Here is an 18,612-nt window from a genome sequence, read left to right as displayed (position 1 = left end):
ATCTTGATGATATCTAGGTCAAGTTCGAAACTGGGTCAACTGCGGTCTAAAACTAGGTCAGTAGGTCTAAAAATAGAAAAACCTTGTGACCTCTCTAGGCGCCGTACTTTTCAATGGATCTTCATGAAAATTGATCAGAATGTTCAGCTTGATGATATCTAGGTCAGGTTCGAAACTGGGTCACATGTTGTCAAAAACTAGGTCAGTAGATCAAATAATAGAAAAACCGTGTGACCTCTCTAGAGGCCATATTTTTGATGGGATCTGTATGAAAGTTGGTTTGAATGTTCATCTTGATGATATCTAGGTCAAGTTCGAAACTGGGTCAACTGCAGTCAAAAACTAGGTCAGTAGGTCTAAAAATAGAAAAACCTTGTGACCTCTCTAGAGGCCATATTTTTCAATGAATCTTCATGAAAATTGGTCAGAATGTTCATCTTGATGATATCTAGGTCAAGTTCGAAACTGGGTCACGTGTAATCATAAACTAGGTCAGTAGGTCAAATAATAAAAAAACCTTGTGACCTCTCTAGAGGCCATATTTCTCATGGGATCTGTATGAAAGTTGGTCTTAGTATTCATCTTGATGGTATCTAGGTCAAGTTCGAAACTGGGTCAACTGCGGTCAAAAACTAGGTCAGTAGGTCTAAAAATAGAAAAACCTTTTGACCACTTTAGAGGCCATATTTTTCAATGGATCTTCATGAAAATTTGTCTGAATGTTCACCTTGATGATATCTACATAAAATTTGAAACTGGGTCACGTGTGGTCAAAACTAGGTCAGTAGGTATAAAAATAGAAAAACCTTGTGACCTCTCTAGAGGCCATACTCTTCATGAGATCTTCATGAAAATTGGTGAGAATGTTCATCTTGATAATATCTATGTCAAGTTCAAAACTGGGTCATGTGCCTTCAAAAACTAGGTCATTAGGTCAAATAAAAGAAAAACCTTGTGACCTCTCTAGAAGCCATATTTTTCAATGGATCTTCATGAAAATTGGGTCATGTGGAGAAGGTGAGCGATTCAGGACCATCATGGTCCTCTTGTTCAATTGATCTTCCTGAAAGTAAGTCAGAATGATTAGCTTGATAATATCTAGGTAGAATTTGAATATGGGTCATCTATAGCCAAAAAGTAGGTCACTAGGTGAAATCAAAGAAAAACCTTGTGTATGTGATAGAGGCTGTATTTTTATCCCCCAATGAAAGTCGGAGGGATATAGTTTTGGCGTTGTCCATCCGTCAGTCTTTCCGTCCGTCCTTCCGTCCATCTGTCCGTCTGTCTGGAGCCGTATCTAGGAAATGGTTGGGAATATTTATTTAAAACTTCATATACATCTTCACCACAATGAGTTCTTGTGGCCCGTCAAGTTTCAGTCAGATTGCCCAAGTAACACCTGAGTTATGGCCCTTAGAAATTTCTAGTGTTAACTATAATAGGGTACTATAATTATGGCAATTTCTGCATCATAACTTTTGATATATTTGACCTAGAACTATGAAACTTAAACAGAATTTAGATCACCATAATGCAGTTGTGTACACACAATTTCATTTGGATTTATTTGTAAATTAAGAGTTACTGCCCTTTAATTGTATATAAATCCACATATTTGTACATAACAAACTTACCATATGGTAGAATTTCATTAAATTTCTTTCATTCTTTTCCATGGATATTTATTGTAAACATGTGAAGTTTTGTACCCACACCTGGTCACCCCCTTACCTTGATCCCCCCCCCCCCCCCCCCCCCCCCCCAAAAAAAAATCATTCTTTATTTTAGATTTTTTCAAACAAACTTCATGTACATGTTCACCACTATGAGGTTATTGGGCCCATCAAGTTTCAGACAGATTGCCCAAAATAACCCCAGAGTTATGGCCCTTAGAAGTTTCTAGTGTTAACTATATAGGGTATTTAGATATGGCAATTTCTGCATCATAACTTTGAATATTTGACATGAGCTATGAAACTTCAACAGAATTTAGAGCACTATAATGTGGTTGTGCACACACAATTTTGTACAAATTTCTTTTGTAACTTCAGAGTTTTCCCCTTTAATTGTCTAAAATCCACATTTTTGTACATAACAAACTTACCATTTGGCAGAATTTCATTAAATTTCGTTCATTCTTTTCTGTAAACATTTATTATAAACATGTGAAGTTGCAAAATCCACTTGCCTTGGTCACACCCCTCCCCCTCCCAACCCCCCCCCCGTTCCATTTTAAATTTCAAGCTCACATTTCAATTAACTGCTTTAATTTTAAGCTAAGCTTATTACAGAAAGCATATCCCATTCAAAATAAATTTTTTAGTCAGGATCAAAGTATCATTATTTATTATGTACTCTTTTAATTAAACTTTTTTGTATTTTGTTAAATTGTTTTTTTACTAATGAAATTATTTGCTTCTTATTGACATCCTTAACTTTTTGCCGCATATATTTCCTCACCACAAACCCTTTCGGCAGGGGATATCAGTTCATCGAATTTACTTGTTCAACAGATCTTCATGAAATTTTGTCAGAATGATAGCCTTGATAAAATCCAGGTCAAGTTTGAATATGGGTCATTTGGGTTCAAAAACTAGGTCACCAGGTCCAATCAAAGGAAAAGCTTGTTAACACTCTAGAGGTCACATTTTTGGCCCAATCTTAGTGAAACTTAGTCAGAATGTTACCCTCAATAAAATCTAAAACGAGTTCGATATTGGGTCATCTGGGGTCAGAAACTAGGTCACCATGTCAAATCAAAGGAAAAGCTTGTTAACACTCTAGAGGTCACAATTTTGGCCCAATCTTAATGAAACTTGTGGTCGAATGTTACCCCTCAATAAAAACTTGAACGAGTTCGATATTAGGCCATCTGGGATCAAAAACTACGTCACCAGATCAAATCAAAGGAAAAGCTTGTTAACACTCTAGAGGTCACATTTTTGGCCCAATCTTAATGAAACTTGACCAGAATGTTACCCTTAATAAAATCTTGGATGAGTTCGATATTGGGTCATCTGGGGTCAAAAACTAGGTCACCTGGTCAAAGCAAAGGAAAAGCTTGTTAACACTCTAGAGGTCACAATTTTGGCCAAATTTTAATGAAAATTGATCAGAGTGTTATCCTCAATGAAGTCTTGGACGAGTTTGATATTGGGTCATCTGGGGTCAAAAACTAGGTCACCAGGTCAAATCAAAGGAAAAGCTTGTTAACACTGTAGAGGCTGCATTTATGACTATATCAGTGTTCGCATTTACGGCGTAAAAGTATCTAAAAACGCAACGAATTTGGTTGGTACGCAGATTTTTCAAGACCATTGCGTACATGTGACGCAAAGCAAAAACGGAACTGAATGTTTTAATTTAAAGACAATAAATGCTAATCACGATGTCGGAATCCCAATTTCATTTTCAGCAGCATTATTTTCTAAAAATAACACAGAGTGACGTAGCCTGTAGTCATTCAGTGATGTATTCAGACTGGTTTAGCGTATTGATCAGAATCTCTACTTATCGATGTAAATTATATAGAAACAGTCCAGGTACTTCTTGCAGTAAGATGGAGTCTCCGGCGAACGCTGGTTTTATTTTTTTCAAAGCAGGGCTTTAGCTAGGGGTCGACATGAGTGAAATTCAAGTTGCCCAATTTTTGTTATTCATCCACTAACAGCCTATTGTGGTACAGCCTGTTGACACTTTACTCGAATAGACATGGCATAATTTCGCCTCTGTCGCCTGATACAGAGAAGTTTGAATGCAATTATAATGGTCGCTAACACCTTTGATTTGATAAACTAAACAGTAGGGATTTAGAGCGCTCTATATTTCGTTAACTTGTAAATTCTCCTTTGATTTTTCAAAAAATTATCTTACCTTGAATATTTTCCTGAAATCCGCGTAATTTGAATCATATTACTCCGAACTTAGAAACATATCACTGACACTTCCTGTAACGAAAATAACTTTACCGAAATTTACACAAATTTCTGACAACTGCTGCAGAAACTGGGTAGAAAACATGATTGACAACTTTTTCTTTTGATGTTTGCCCACAGTAGGGGATCAAAAGGACCGTGTTACCCTTTGTGTGACGTAACTGCTGCTGATGTCAAGATGGCATGTATTTAACTCACACAGTCAGTTCTAGTACAATATTGCTTTTATAGATTTTGGGTTTTTTGACTAAACATTGCACTAGGGCTTGATTTTTTTTCGCGGGGCTAATTTTAGAATATGAAATGATCAAACTGTTTTGAAATTGGGTATTCATAGACTAACTAAAGGGTGTTTGGTTTTGGCAGTAAATTAGGAAATTAACGGGAAAAAATACTTAGAACTACAATTTACAGTAATAAACATTATATAAATTCACAAGAATGAGAAATTAGATTAACAAGGGAAAGAAAGCAGATTCACTGACCTTTTCAGTTGGTTTGTTTTATAATTTGATAGACTTGAACAAAATATTAATAGATTTAAACAAAGAAGTGACTTTTTCCGTAAAATATTAGTCTAGTGCTGTTAAAACCTGTTAAAGTAACTATTAGCTGGTCAAACCCATTATATTTGATGTAACTTTGTAGATTCTAATATTTTTATACCTCTTATCAGAACTGGAATGCATTTATGAAGTTAAAGAAGAGGTATTATTTATTGTAAAACATGGACATTTGTCAATATTGTAGCAGCAAAACCTGGGACTCAACCATATTTGGCTGGGACTCAACATTTTTGGGAGTACTGCAGGGACTCAGTGAAATTTTCAGAAAATGCGAACACTGCTATATCTTCATGAATCTTGGTCAGAATGTTAATATTGATGATCTTAAGGTCCAGTTTGAATCTGGGCCATGTAGGATCAAAAACCAGGCCACCTGGTCAAATCAGAGGAAAAGCTAGTTTACACTGTAGAGACCACATTTATGACCATATCTTATTGAAACTTGGTCAAAATGTTAATCTTGATGATCTATAGCTCAAGTTCAAATCTGGGTTAGGTGGGGTCAAAAACTAGGTCACCAGGTGAATCAAAGGAAAAGCTTGTTACCACTCTAGAGGCGATATTTATGACTGTATCTTCATGAAACTTAGTCAAAATGTTAAACTTGCTGATCTTTAGGACAAATTGGAATCTGGGTCATATCGGGTCAAAAACTAGGTCACCAGGTGAAATCAAAGGAAAAGCTAGTTAACACTTTAGAGGCCACATTTATGATCTTATCTTAATGAAACTTGGTCAGAATTAATCTTGATGATCTTTAGGTCAAGTTTAAATCTGGGCCAAATGGGGTCAAAAACTAGGTCACTAGGTCATATCAAAGGAAAGCTTGTTAACACTCTAGAGGCCACATTTATGAAAAACTAGGTCACCCGGTCAAATCAAAGGAAAAGCTAGTTTACACTGTAGAGACCACATTTATGACCATACCCTGAAATCCCGAAAATAAGCCGGTTTTGAAAATAAGCCAGTCTCGAAAATAAGCCACCATTTCACTACAGGCAAAAAGGGCTCATAAATAAGCCGTACTCAAAAATAAGCCGTCTGCTTTTTTTTTACCAGAAACAGTATCAAGGACCTTATTAGGACACCATATAAGATAACAAAACCTACCAACCTGTACACACACTTTGGACTAAACACTGCTTAAAACAATGCTAATTTTTAAAAACCTGGACAATTAAAACTTTAAATTGATAGCACAATGGGGTGTTTATCACGTATTTTGTAAGTTATTCATACTCGATGGGTGATTTAATCATAGGTTTATTTGTTTGTTATACCAGAGAAAACTTTTTAATGGGTAATTATCAGTTTGCATCCGATTTTTTTCATTCATTAAGAAATTGTAACAAAATAGTTGTCAGAAGTTGAAGTAATCATCGATGTTTTTACCAATATATATACCAAAATAACAAAAAATTTTATTACGTAAAACATTATTACAATGTTTATAGTAACAAAGAGAAAAGAGAGAAAACATGGAAATACATGAAACTATACTTAAAAGCAAAAGATATGACATCCGTATCTGCAATTTTTGGTACTCGAAAATACGCTGGTTTTCAAACCGTTACCGGATGTATGTACTCAAAAGTTCGCCGGACTCAAAAGTAAGCCGGTCTCAATAAAAAGCCACCAAATCCTTACGAAAATTTTAAATAAGCCGTGGCTTATTTTCGGGATTTCAGGGTATCTTAATGAAACTTAGTCAGAATGTTAATCTTGATGATCTATAGCTGAAGTTCAAATCTGGGTTAGGTGGGTTCAGAAACTAGGTCACCAGGTCAAATCAAAGGAAAAGCTTGTTAACACTCTAGAGGCGATATTTATGACTGTATCTTCATGAAACTTAGTCAGAATGTTAAACTTGATGATCTTTAGGTCAAGTTCGAATCTGGGTCATGTCTGGTCAAAAACCAGGTCACGGGGTCAAATCAAAGGAATAGCTAGTTAACACTTTAGAGGCCACATTTATGACCAGGCTTAAAATAAAATTAAGTTTGTTTGACCTTTACCTACCGACCCGATAAAATTGCCCCGACTCAAATAATTTTATTTCATTCCAGAGAAAAAAAATATTTTTATTTTCTTATCAAAGGGAAAAGCATATTTTGGTGCTTTAAACTGGTGATTATTTTATTTAACAAATGCGTACATAATTATGGCAAGTGAGAAAGTAACCTGCGGTCAGCTAGTAGAAAATCGATAAAGCGGACTGTTTATTATCTCGTGTATTCCGAAAACGTGTCAACTGTGCCGATAACGTTGCCTAAGGCCATAGGACGACAATCAAACTGCTTATAACCGGAAGGCTATCTGACGAAAGGACATAATTTTACAAATCTAGTATCTAATTTACCCGCGAAACGTAAAGAAACTAAAACGTCATGCCGGTAATTTTCCATTCCACGAGCACGTGCGAGCTATCGTAATATCTAATTTCCATCGCTCGACGTTACTTTTGTTTACACATACACAAAAACGTGTGTAGTGCATTCATTTTTTGTTATTATCGCATCAATATTTTTAGCACCGCTTAAGAAGTAATATAGTTTTAATTCTATAACGATTTTAATAAGATATCGACAGGAATGTAGGCAAAATTCTATAAAAACGGTCAAATTTACTTAATAGTTCTTTGTAAAATTTCAAACAGTGCGATCTTAATTACTTATTTCATTCTAAGAGTAAATAAATGATAAATTCTATGGGCATAAAGTTCAGACTTTTGACCAGAAGATACAAAAAAACAGAATAAAAAAATCTTAAATAATGAAAAAGTGTCAGCAATTTAAATCAAGGCGTAAAACGACTTTTGGCAAACAGATTTATGTTAGTGTGGCAAAATAGCTCACAGAGGTAGGATATCCACAATTATCATTTGACACATTTACCTGTCAGTTTATACAGGATATTGAATTCGCTTTAAGAAATTAAAAAGAAGAAACTTTTTATTGATTAATTAAAGAACCTAGGCGGTACGATCAAACATTGATGTGTCATATGGCCCGAAAACATGAACGTAATTCCATGACAATCCCCGGGCAACTATACCGCTTTGATCTCCACTTCAGATGCCATGATACCTAACACACTTCTTTTAGCTCTTTGAGAGGGGGGTGTTAATTGATGATGAAAACAAGGACAAGGACTAAGTTTATCAACAGAATAATTACCGATAATCGTTTACGCTTTTTATTTCGCTTTCAACATTGGGTGGATTATGGTTATTGTATCCATATTTTTGGGACACTTTACAGAATAATCATTTTTCGGGAAATAAGTCTTGAGAAAGTGAAAATAACTAGTCCTAACACTTTTAGAAAATACGGTAGGGGCTAGCCTGTGATTATTAATACTATCGATGCAGTTATTATGGCAACTAGGTGGTGGAGATTACAAAAATACAGTGAAAGAAAAATGTCTGCTGTGAAAAGGAAATTTAAGAAGAACAAATATGATTGATTACAAAGGAAACGTAATGTACATGAGAATATTATTTCTCTACTATATGTGTTATATTTGAAATTTGCTTGTACATAATACTGCTTTCATAACAGTGACAGTATTACGACAATTGACAGGCAAGTGGTGGGAAATTTGATTATCTGTGAAAATATATTATAAACTGACTTAATTGTTGATTTCAAAATGTCTTTAATCAGAGATCGTTTTGAAATGCATTTGTTCGAAGTGAGAAAATTTCAGTTTTCGAATTTCAAGAATTTGACAAGAACTAAATGTGTTGAAATATGACAAGCTAGATAGTTTTAATATTTTAATTTTGTAATGCCAGAACAAAGAGCTATAAAAATCTTATACTTCTTTTGCCAGGACAATGGCATAATAAATGTCTGATGTTGGGAAACCCAATCTTGTTTCTGTTTTTAGTAACATGATCAATATGTGCAAGTAGCTTGAAGCTAAAAGATCATCACTTTTGCTTGCATACTGCCATAACCGTTGTAAAAACCTTCTGAAACTCATAAAAAGTTATTATCTATTGAATTAACCATCAAACACTTGTTGAAAATAAGCTGTAATTCAATAGTGTGTTTAGATGCCAAATATCGCGTATTTTCGCGACTATATCGTTTTGTACTTTTAAGCGCAGATGTAGTGAAAACACTATTCATATATAAAGAAAAAGTATAGACATGAAAGATTCTCAAAGACTTGGTGAACTTTGTCTTATGTGCAAATTAAGTCTGTGCCAATATTGTATGTGCACGAATAGGGCTAGGGGTTTATTACAAGCATACATTTAACAGAGCATCTTCAGAGATTATCTACAAGCAATAGGTATTAATAAATAGACTTTATTACTGAAACAACAAACATTTAAAAAAAAACTAAAATATAATAAAATTATTTACCTACCTACCTACCCACTGTAAAAATACTGGGTCGGTAAAGGTCAAACAAACTTAATTTTAATTTAGGCCCCATATCTTAATGAAACTTGGTCAGAATGTTAATCTTGATGATCTTTAGGTCAGTAGGTCAGGTGAGCGATACAGGGCCTTCATGGCCCTCTTGTTTTTAGCTTGACAACTAGAACAATATGGAAAGCTGTCCTACTTGCCTAGCATCCACAGCTTGGCTGTAATGCTTTATCTCTGCACATGCAAGCTACCAATTTAAAATATCTGTTCCACATCATAAGACAAGAGAGCCATATATCTCATACAAATTTTTCTTGAACTATATCTCCCCTTTTTTATGTGGGATTTTAAGTTGAAATTTTGATGCATTATTAAACAGATTTGTATGAGATTTGAAATGTTTGTTTTTAATCCCCCGCCGTTGCGGAGGGATTATAGGAATGGTCTGCGTCCATCCGTCCTCCGTCCTTCCGTCCATAACAAAATCGTGTCCGGTCCCTATTCCTAAACCCCCTTTAAGATTTTCATGAAAAATTGGGTCAAATGATCACCTCATCAAGACGATGTGCAGAACCCCTGAGTCAGCCCGTCAGTTCAAGGTCAAGGTCACGACTCAAGGTCAAAGGGTTTTAGCCTGCCATTTTGTGTCCGCTCTATATCTCATAAACCCTTGAAGGAATTTATAAAACTTGGGTCAAATGATCACCCTCATCAAGACGATGTGCAGAACCCATGAGTCAGCTATGCCGGCTCAAGGTCAAGGTCACAACTAAGGGTCAAAGGTTTGGCCTTTCCCTTTCGTGTCCGCTCTATATCTCCTAAACCCCTGAAGGATTTCATGAAACTTGGGTCAAATGATCACCTCAAAGACGATGTCAGAACCCCTGAGTCAGCCTTGTCGGGTCAAGGTCAAGGTCACAACTTAGGGTCAAAGGTTTTAGCCTTCCATTTTGTGGTCCGCTCTATATCCCTAACCCCTTTAAGGAATTTTATCAAACTTGGGTCCCAAAAGATCACCTCATCAAGACGATGTGCAGAACCCTGAGGGCAGTCATGCCGCTCAAGTTCAAGGTCACAACTTAGGGTCAAAGGTTTGAGCCTTCCATTTTGTGTCTTCTCTAATATCTCCTAAACTCCTTGAAGGATTTTCATCAAACTTGGGTCAAACGATCACCTCATCAAGGCGATGTGCAGAAAATTACGAGTCAGCCATGTCGGCTCAAGGTCAAGGTCACAAATGAAGGTCAAAGGTTTTAGCCTTCATTTTGTGTCCGCTCTATATCTCCTAAAACCCCTTGAAAAGGGAATTTTATAAAACTTGGGTAAATGATTACCTCATCAAAACGATGTGCAGAAATTATGAGTCAACCATGCCAGCTCAGGTCAAGGGCACAACTAAGGGTCGAAGGGTTTTAGCCTTCCATTTTGTGTCCACTCTGTATCTCCTAAACCCCTTCAAGGATTTTCATCAAACTTGGGTCAAATGATCACCTCATCAAGAACTCATGAGTCAGCCATGTCAACTCAAGGTCAAGGTCACAACTGAAGGTCAAAGGTTTCAGCTCTGTATCTCCTAAACCCCTTGAAGGATTTTCATGAAACTTGGGTCAAGTGATCACCTCATCAAGACGTTGTGCAGAATTCATGAGTCAACCATGTCAGTTCAAGGTCAAGGTCACAGCTAAAATCAAAGGTTTACCCTTTCACTATCCATAGCAGTGGCGGGGGATTTAGCTGTCTTTCAGACTGCCTTGTTCATCATAATCCACCTCATATGACACTATGGTCATAAGTCTGGTGCTGTTATTTCATGAATTATTCAAGTTTTGATACACTTTCACTCTGTCTCTTTAAGTGCTAGATGAATTTGATTTAAACTTAAAGTACGGCATATACCACCAAAGACATGATATGAAATTAGGTCCATAACTCTGGCTCAAACATATTATGAATTAGGCCCAGTTTCAATGTAAGTTTCAGGTTAAATTTTCTGTGTATTTTCACTTTATCTTAGTTATTACTTAATGAATTTAATTCAGACTTGAAGTAGTTGTTCCATATGACTTAATGCGCAATGCTTTGTCAGAAATATTCCATTAATTATGCCTTGTTTATTTTGAATTTTAGGTCACTTTCACTCTATCTCTGTTACTAGTAAAAGGATTTGACTCTAAACTGTTATTCCATAGCCTGTGACACCACTAGATGGATTTACACTAAACTTCACTGGAGTGATCATTGCCAAACCTGGTTGTGCATATCATTGGCATTTTCTGTTGATTTTCAGCAGAGATTCATCAAATTTTATTTTGTTTTGGCCTCTTCTATTTTATTATTGGATGGATTTCCACCAAACCTCACAGGATAGTCACATTAGCAATCATTTGCCAAGCCTTGTTGTGCATATCATTGGCATGTTCGGCTTCATTGATTTTCAGCTGAGTTATGGCCCTTGATTTGTCATATTTTACAGTGTTTACATTACTTGTTGTATACAGTTAGGCAGAATTTCACCAAACCTCACGAGCTATTAGTGTAAAGCTTAGTTGCTCATATTAATCTCATGTTCTGATAAAATGATTTTCAGCATAGTTATGACCCTTAATTCGTCCAATTCTTTGACCTGTGCTACTTCTCCTATAACACTGGTTGGAATTCCTACAAACTTCGCAGGAGTTACCACTACCAAGCTTAGTTGTGTATGTGATTGGATAATATGATAAAGTGTTTTTAGCTCACCTGTCACAAAGTGACAAGGTGAGCTTTTGTGATCTCGCAGCGTCCGTCGTCCGTCCGTGCGTAAACTTTTGCTTGTGACCACTCTAGAGGTCACATTTTTCATGGGGTCTTTATGAAAATTGGTCAGAATGTTCACCTTGATGAAGTGTTTTAAGCTCACCTGTCACAAAGTGACAAGGTGAGCTTTTGTGATCTCGCAGTGTCCGTCGTCCGTGCGTGCATCCGTCCGTGCGTAAACTTTTGCTTGTGACCACTCTAGAGGTCACATTTTTCATTGGGTCCTTATGAAAATTGGTCAGAATGTTCACCTTGATGATATCTAGGTCAAGTTTGAAACTGGGTCACATGCGGTCAAAAACTAGGTCAGTAGGTCTTAAAATAGAAAAACCTTGTGACCTCTCTAAAGGCCATATTTTTCATGGAATCTGTATGAAAGTTGGTCTGAGTATTCATCTTGATGATATCTAAGTCAAGTTCGAAACTGGTTCATGTGCAATCAAAAACTAGGTCAGTAGGTCTAAAAATAGAAAAACCTTGTGGCCTCTTTAGAGGCCATACTTGTGAATGGATCTTCATAAAAATTGGTCAGAATGTTCACCTTGATGATATCTAGGTCAAGTTTGAAAGTGGGTCACGTGCCTTCAAAAGATAGGTCAGTAGGTCAAATAATGAAAGAACGTTTTGACCTCTCTAGAGGCCATATATTTCATGGGATCTGTATGAAAGTTGGTCTGATAGTTTATCTTGATGATATATAGGTCAAGTTTGAAACTGGGTCAACTGCGATCAAAAACTAGGTCAGTAGGTCTTAAAATAGAAAAATCCTTGTGACCTCTCTAGAGGCCATACCCTTGAATGGATCTTCATGAAATTTGGTCAGAATGTTCACCTTGATGATATCTAGGTCAAGTTTGAAAGTGGGTCATGTGCCTTCAAAAGATAGGTCAGTAGGTCAAATAATGAAAGAACGTTTTGACCTCTCTAGAGGCCATACTTTTCATGGGATCTGTATGAAAGTTGGTCTGAATGTTCATCTTGATGATATCTAGGTCAAGTTTTGAAACTGGGTCAACTGCAGTCAAAAACTAGGTCAGTAGGTCTAAAATTAGAAAAATCTTTTGACCTCTTTAGAGACCATATTTTTCAATGGATCTTCATGAAAATTGGTCTGAATGTTCACCTTGATGATATCTAGATCAGTTTCAAAACTGGGTCAGGTGCTCTCAAAAACTAGGCCAGTAGGTATAAAAATAGAAAAACCTTGTGACCTCTCTAGAGGCCATAGTTTTTATGAGATCTTAATTAAAATTAGTGAGAATGTTAACCTTGATGATATCTAGGTCAAGTTCAAAACAGGGTCACGTACCTTTGAAAACTAGGTCAATAGGTCAAATAATAGAAAAACCTTGTGACCTCTCTAGAGGCCATAGTTTTCAATGGATCTTCATGAAAATTGGTCAGAATTTTTATCTTGATGATATCTAGCTCAAGTTCAAAACTGGGTCACATGAGCTCAAAAACTAGGTCACTATGTCAAATAATAAAAAAAACGATGTCATACTCAAAACTGGGTCATGTGGGAACAGGTGAGTGATTCAGGACCATCATGGTCCTCTTTTTTCCTGGAGTTATGGTCTTAAATTTGTGGCATTTTTCAATGTCTGAGTGTTAAGTGGTGGGAGAATTAAGTTTTTCATGAAAAACAATCTCTAGTCATTGTATAAGAATGTAACTGTAGTCTGCATACAGCTCAATATCTGAGCCATCTTTTATAAAGGTAGTATACTGCTAGTACATGTATAATCAAATCTACAAAAAGTGGGTGTATCATCTGTTAGCCACAGGTGCCAGTCCAGTCTTAGTGCCCATATGGGTGCCGTCCCTCTCAAAAAAGTAAAATTAAAAACACTGTTTTAAGCTTAAAACCGAAAAAAAAAAATTGAACAAAATCTTTTCCCTATATAGTACTCTTACATGGGAAAGGTGTTTGTGTTACCATAACACTATGTAGACATAGTACTAGAGCCGATTTACGCAATCGAATACCGCCGGAGGTAGAACATTTATGTCAACACCGGTTTCGTATTTTCACGTGAAATCGGCCGAAAACTGAGAGGTTATCAACAAATTATAAGTTTACGGGTACCATGAGGATTTTTCATGCATTTAAACGGTAAGTATAATGTTTATGGATTATTCAATACAGTATGAAAGTAAACTGTTACGCTTTAAATGGAAATTATGAAAGAAAAGTCGATAAGAAAATACTGACTTTCTACTTTCACTTTCATTGTCGCTTTTTAAATTGCCCAAAAATGTTCTTTTTATTAATTTGTTTTTTCTTATTTTTTGTTTGTAGATACATAACCCTATAGCAAATTATTGTGTGAAATGACAGCTTATTTAAAGCATCTGTGATTAACTGGGCCTAAGTTTACCGATTTTTCCTTTTAGGGTGACCTTTGACCTTATGATAGCTTATAGTCTGTTCTATGTATTTTAGCTGTAGTCAGAACAGAATGTAATTGAGATAAAATGAATTTTCAAAATAAACTGTTGCAAATTGTAGGAAAAGAATAACATAATATATTTATAAGTTATTGAAATATTATAATTACCTCATTTCAGACAGAAGTACAAGCGAACAGATGACACATTAAAGTGGCTGCAGAAGCTTGAAAAGTTAGATAGAGCAGGGACAGTCAAAACTGTGGGATAATACTTCTATGTAATTTCTTTTTAAAGGCAATTTATACAGGATGGAAGGGTATCTCATACAATGTTTTACAATTTACATGTAGTTTATGATGTTTTTCTCTCTTTATGATGTTGAAACAAGTACACAATTCAGTGACATCTAATTAACACTTATAAACTATTGACAGTTGATATATATATATTAGACAGCATTTGATAAAATGCAATTGCCTATCAATATTAAAAAGAGCAAACAGTTGACAATTAACAGGCAGGTCATTCTTTTAAATGACACCATAAATAAACTTTCATAATTTGTTTTTCTTCCAACTTCTGGATTTAGACTGGAAGCCATTCCAAACTATGAAAGTACATAAAGAGTCATGTAATGATTATGGATGGGATACATTATACTTTTATGGACAATAATAATTTGAAATAATGATATTTTTTTAGGTTAAGGTGATTTTATAAAGATGGTGTTATGGTTTTTGCATGATGAGTCTTTTCACAGATTTTATCATTTATATATTTCAGGGTGTCCAGCATGTCTAGTCAGGTTGACAGAAGTGAAAGATGGTCTGATGGTACAATGATGTACAAATGATACGCTTTAACAAGTTTAACATGTCAATGGTAATATAATGCCAGTTATTAAAATTACATTCCCATAAACATTTAACAGATACACATTGTAAATGTAATTAAAATGATTTTATGAAGTTTCATGAAGGATGGTACAGCCAACCATTTTGAATCAAGAAATTTTGACTTAGGTAAAGATATCTATTCAGACTCCTTAACTCTTAGCCTTTCATATGATAAAGAGATAAAAGAACTACTATTGTCGGCCACTAACCATGTTTCAAAGCACACTATAGCAATAACCATTTTGTTTAAATATCTTTAATGCAATGTTTTCTTGATATCTGTCACCTGATGTTTTCAATGGATTAGAGTCCTAATTTAATGTAAAGTCTGTAAATTTCAGTAATGGAAGTACAAAATTTGTAGAAAGTTGTTTCTTTATTTCAGTGTAAAATGTTTTGTGGATTCATATGATGAGAATGCCAATGTTGATCTGTATGACTTAATTAAACACAGATATTTATACCTTCAGGTAATTGTTTACAATATTCAAAGAGTTACAATGTAATTCAGTTATTGATTTGGCATATACTACTTCAAGAGGCTTGTGTAAAGTTTGTTTCACATGAGACCAAGGGTCAGGTGTGATATATAAACTTTACACTTACAAAAAGAAATTATACAGTACCAAATAATTACAGACTTATGAATGTAACTTTCCAAATATCTTACATTTTCCTCCTGAAATTAATTAAAAAGGTAAACACAATTCTATTGTTATAAGCTTAAAAAGGTGAATGTAAGATATAACTTATGAAATGTCAAGTATAAGGTGTGTTATTTTCAAAGTATTTAAGATATAGAATAAAATATAGCCTGCCATCATAATATTCTAAAATACATAGTGTGTCATACATATATTTTAGGTCAAATAGTAAGGGCAAGTGAGTGACTTAGGGTCACTATCGGCCTCTTGATATATTCTACTAAAATGGGTCTTATGCATAAGATATGTTGAAGTTTTATTAATCCAGTAACACTTTTATTCTACCTGTTATTCAAAAATATACATATTTTGAATATTAAAGAGCTGCAGACACCTCGAATACAGAGTTACTACATTATGCATTTCTTTCTTCAGATATACCTGTGAAATCTTCAGTGTCACCGTTCAGCTATTGTTCAAGATCAGTGTCTGCAGCTTGCACAGTTTAGTATAGAGGAACCTTCTGAATCAATTTTGTTACATATTTGCTGTTATTGTAGGACGCATATGTAGAGAGCAACAAGTCCTGTCCAACTGTGCATGTAAATGTGATTCAGAAACTTTGAGAATATGTAAACATTACACTGTTATAATTTTCAAAATACTATGTCTTGTAGTGTATCAGTACTGTTTTGTCTCAGTTTATAGCACAGTATGTTCACAAATCAAGCTTAAGATCATAGTTATCAGTATTATTAAAATCATTAATTATTTGTATGGTGACAAAATTTAATTTCATGCAATACCACAGTAAAACGTTTGATAATTTTCGTTTTTAAAGTTGTAAGTTTAAAGTTGGCATAAATTGTTTTTCTCCTTCATTAATCTAAAAAGTGACTGGTCATTATAATTGCAATATCATTTTAGTGTGACAAAGTTTATATTGAACTAAAACGCTAATGTAAATTTTTTAACTATTCAATGCATTTTCTTCAGTCTTAAAACATTTGTTTATCGTACATGTCATGACCCATAACTCCTCCATATTACTTGTGTTTTGTCCTTTTTCGTTTCACTGAAGGATAGGTAGAGGTATTGCACATCCATTTTTTAGCATCCTGATTTTGTAAAGTGTTGTATGTAAGGTTTTATCTCGGAATTATGTCTCATTAAAGGTGGGGAGAGGTATTGTTTATGCCTTCTCGTCTACCCGCATTAAGCCTGTCTGGCTTTAAGAGGACAAGTTGCTGGCCAGATTTTGATAAAACTTCATAGGAATGATCAGTACCAAGCATAGTGTTGTGCATATCGATTGCACGTTTCGTTTCGATGCACTAAATTGCAGCCAGAGCTAAAAGTAGAAAAATCTTGTCGGCTTTCACAGGTCAAAACTACTTAACAGATTTTGATGAAATTTTACAGGAGTGATCAGTACCAAGTATATTTTTGCATATCAGCAACACTTTCCATTTTGCTGCACAAAATAGCCGCCATAGCTTAAAGGTATACATAGGTGGGAGACATGTTTTGTCATAAAAATACCTAAAACACCTTCCACTTTGTTAATGAAAAATGTATTAAACTTCTTACAATTGCAAACTGTAATAATCTGACATTAAATGCACTAGTTACATAACTGCATTTGGCTTTTTTCATAATTATTGCCCTTTTCTTACCATAGCAATATTTTGTGTAACATGTTACCTCATTAAGCATCATAAGATCAGAAAGTTCTATGACTCAGAAATGTTGGCCCTTTTGTACTTGTCATGAGTATGTTTTCAGTATTTTATATTGTCATTACTTTTTGTTGTGCGAGTTTACGGAAATGAAGACTTAGTTGTCCAAATGGTGTGCCTGTGCCTGTCCTGATTTGTTTGTCTGGACAATATATTATTAATTAGTCTTCACGAAAGTTTGCAGGTTAATTTCCTTAAGTTCCCTGTCAACTTTGATAGTGGCATGGTTACTTTAAAAGTGATGTCACCACTGTACTAGTCAAACGTTTTGTATTTCAGATTTTATATCACATTACAGGCTACTGGTCTTTAGAAGCCTTCATAAAACTTATAAAAAACTCATAAAAGTTTCCAATAATGTTGTACTTTGATTTGAACTGGCATTATTCAAACATTAAGAAGTAGTACTACAAGGCAACATTTGACCTCTTTTCCAGTACTTTTTGATTTTCTCTCTTACTATGAAGTTGCCTTTTCCTAGAAATTGGTTGGCTTATTTTTTATGATCTTATGTTTTTAATGAATTGTAGCTATATGTTCTTTTTTCTCATGAAAATGTCCATTTTTATATAATTCATATTTTTTACTGTCAACAAAGTGCAATACCACATACTTATCACTTTATTAACATACTTGTACTATTTTCATAAAACATTATATAAATTATTATATTTCATATAAACAGAATAAAATAAATATTTAAGAACATCAGTGTTTTCTTTGATTGCTACATGAAACAGACCATAGGTCAATTTACGGTCAATTCTGACACTTTATATGCAAATTGATAAGGGAGATAACTAGTACTGTCTTAAGTAACCAGTATTTAGTTACACAGTTACCTTCCCTTTACACAGGTAGGACTATTTGTTGTTGATCATCTTTTGAACATTATTCCATTACTGATGACAGAACATTGAAAATAAAAGTTGTTGTATCATGCAATGGCATCATATATAACAATATTTACTTTTTTATTTCATTTTTTAAATATCCTTTAAATTAGGTACAATGCCTACACTATGGAGGTTTACTAGGACACGCTATGGAACAACCAAAATGACCAGTTCAATACCAGTGCAAGGTACCCTGCTGCCACTTACACATTGGACATTTAGAAAACAGTAAACAATTCTATTCTACCTACAGTCTGGGGTGTAACTGTTTCAGGTTATTGCAGTTTATAACCCATCTGAGTTATTGCTTAAACTTTCATAACTTGTTTCAGTTATCATAAATTATTACAAAGCCCTCCTG

General features: G+C 34.7%; 1 protein-coding gene and 1 long non-coding RNA gene across 2 annotated transcripts in view; both read left to right on the top strand.

Moving 5' to 3' along the window:
* LOC123547663 (uncharacterized) overlaps positions 1–18,612 on the top strand; it is a 149,077-nt gene that overhangs the window by 68,241 nt on the left and 62,224 nt on the right. The gene's annotated exons all lie outside the window — the stretch shown is intronic.
* Positions 13,664–18,059, top strand: LOC123565688 (uncharacterized). The gene is made up of 5 exons (XR_008372297.1): positions 13,664–13,798; positions 14,254–14,353; positions 14,860–14,958; positions 15,358–15,442; positions 16,052–18,059. It is a non-coding gene; the product is annotated as an uncharacterized LOC123565688 (long non-coding RNA).

The sequence above is a fragment of the Mercenaria mercenaria genome, chromosome 9 (assembly GCF_021730395.1).
Source record: "Mercenaria mercenaria strain notata chromosome 9, MADL_Memer_1, whole genome shotgun sequence".
Lineage (NCBI taxonomy): Eukaryota > Metazoa > Mollusca > Bivalvia > Venerida > Veneridae > Mercenaria > Mercenaria mercenaria.
The sequence above is the reverse complement of the archived record's forward strand: the minus strand, read 5'-3'. Positions and strand labels throughout refer to the sequence as shown.